We start from the raw sequence: 2,449 nt of genomic DNA, 5'->3' as shown, positions 1-2,449 counted from the left end.
CCAAGGTTGGGCCTTGCTGGAGGAGTTTTATTCAAAGCAAACTGTCAAGGGGGTCCCATAAATCACCCAACCGCGTTAGGGACGCAAAATCCGGGAACATAATACCGACATGATGGAAACTAGGGTGGCAAGAGTGGAACAAAATACCAGGCATAAGGCCGAGTCTTCCACCCTTTACCAAGTATATAGATGCATTAATTAAATAAGAGATATTGTGATATCCCAAACATAATCCTGTCCACCATGGAGCAATCTTCAACTTCACCTGCAACTAGCAACGCTATAAGAGGGGCTGAGCAAAGCGGTAACATAGCCAAACAATGGTTTGCTAGGAAGGGTGTAAAGGTTAGAGGCTGACATGGCAATTTGGGAGGCTTGAAGAGCAAATGATAGGTAGCGCAGCAAAGCGATAGAACGAAGCAACTAGCATAGCAATGATAGTAGTGAGATCTAGGGTAGCGGTCATCTTGCCTGAAATCCCGCAAGGAAGAAGAACGAGTCCATGAAGAAGATGAAGCCATGAAGATGAACCAAGCGTAGACGAACGAATCCTCACGATCGCAACGAAACGAGAACTATCGAGAGAAGCACACAACATGGTAAACACACCACACATATACAAGGCATGATGCACAGTCAAGCATGGTGCATGACAAGGCTACATGAAGCTACTCATGGCAAGAGATGATGCATACAAGAGCAACACAACAAAGCAAGTTTAAATGAGGCCGGGAACAACATATAACAATTCCGGTAAGTCCTCATATGCAAATTTAGAAATTGGTCCAGATCTGAATAAACCTTATGTTCAAGTTGTTAAACAGCAATTTAAGATGCACCAAGATGATCTACACGAGATTCTAGTCAAGTTACATATAAAGTTCATTAGATTTGGAGCTACGGCCTAGAAGATATGAGCAAAACAAGTTAAACATGGCATTGATGCAAAATGCATACAAACATCAAGCAAACACCTCAAAATATGGATGCAATATGATAATATGAAACTACATGCAAAATCAAGCAAGTTTCATATAGAGCACACTCAAAACGGAGCAACGGTTCAACACATACACGCTATACAAGTTTAAAGGACAAGCTGTCCAAAATAGCAACTAGGCATAATGCAAGCATCAAAACAACATGCTACAGTACCACAATATGAAAACAAAAGGCATGGCCATGATGTACATGTAAAGCATGACAAAGCATGAACACTGAGCTATCTCCAGAAATCACTAGAACATGCTCAAAAACACATGGCAAGATTGCAAGTAATAACAGTTTCAGACTTAGCAGGAAATAACATCAGGTTGCAATGTTTAGAGCTATCAAACAACATGTTACAACAAGATATCATGGCAAACTAAGGCATGGAATGATACTACTAAAATCATAGAACAAAAGTTCTTTACTGACCATGAGCCAAAAAGGATCAGAAGATATGATGGCACCCATGTAATCATAGCAAGTTTCGTTAACAGATTCAGCAAACAGAGCATGGCATTGACAGCATCATGAAGGCATCTTTGCCAGCTCGATTCACTCACCACAAGTCATTGCATGACAAAATAAGCATAGCATAAGCAAGAAGGCATGTTTATGGAACTAACCAAGCCAAGAACAAGTTCATAGCATGCAAGGATCAACTACAACAACCTTGGCAAAATTGAATAACATGTAAACAATCTGCCAAGAAACATTTTATAGCAAAAGTAGAGCACTAAAATGACATGCTAGACTACTCCATAATTGCAAACAGGGGCATGGATGGATAGAGCATAACCATATGTTCAAATCATCCTTACTGAAGTATCTCAAAATATGCATGGATCTCTCCGTAGCATCATGTTTACATGGCATCAAAATAACAGCAGAACAGAGACTGAAATCAGCAACATCACGAAGCCTAGTTTGCATGCTTGTGCTAGTCACCACATTGATCACAAAAATACATGGTAAGCACTTCTATAAAGAAGGCATGACATAGACGAAAACACATGTAGAGCTCATGCCCATAAGATGCACACAATAAAATGCAACAAAAATGAAAAATCAGCAAGTTCTGTAAACAGACAACATTTAACATCATATAGCACTCTTGCAACGATGATTCGGGCATCAAGATGATCTCAAACAAGCATGGAACGATGGAACAAAATGAAGAGCATCTCACAATGAACATTTTGACATGTTACATGCACAAAACGGAGCAGTATGCATGGAGTTATGATGTGATGAACAGGGCATGAAAATTTCTAAATATTCGTGGACTTAGGAAAATCTCGGGGGTCAACCTCAGATCTGCACGGTTTTCGAGGTTCGTCGGAGTTTCGCCGGAGTTGACGAGGAGGAAGATGGCCGGAGAAGATGGGGGAGGTCGCCGGCGGTTCGGGCTCGTCGGATCTGGCCCTCTTGCGGCCGGATCTGGCCGGAGGTGGAGGAGGAA

Source organism: Triticum dicoccoides, chromosome 2B (assembly GCF_002162155.2).
Source record: "Triticum dicoccoides isolate Atlit2015 ecotype Zavitan chromosome 2B, WEW_v2.0, whole genome shotgun sequence".
NCBI lineage: Eukaryota > Viridiplantae > Streptophyta > Magnoliopsida > Poales > Poaceae > Triticum > Triticum dicoccoides.
Note: the sequence above shows the minus strand (reverse complement) of the source record.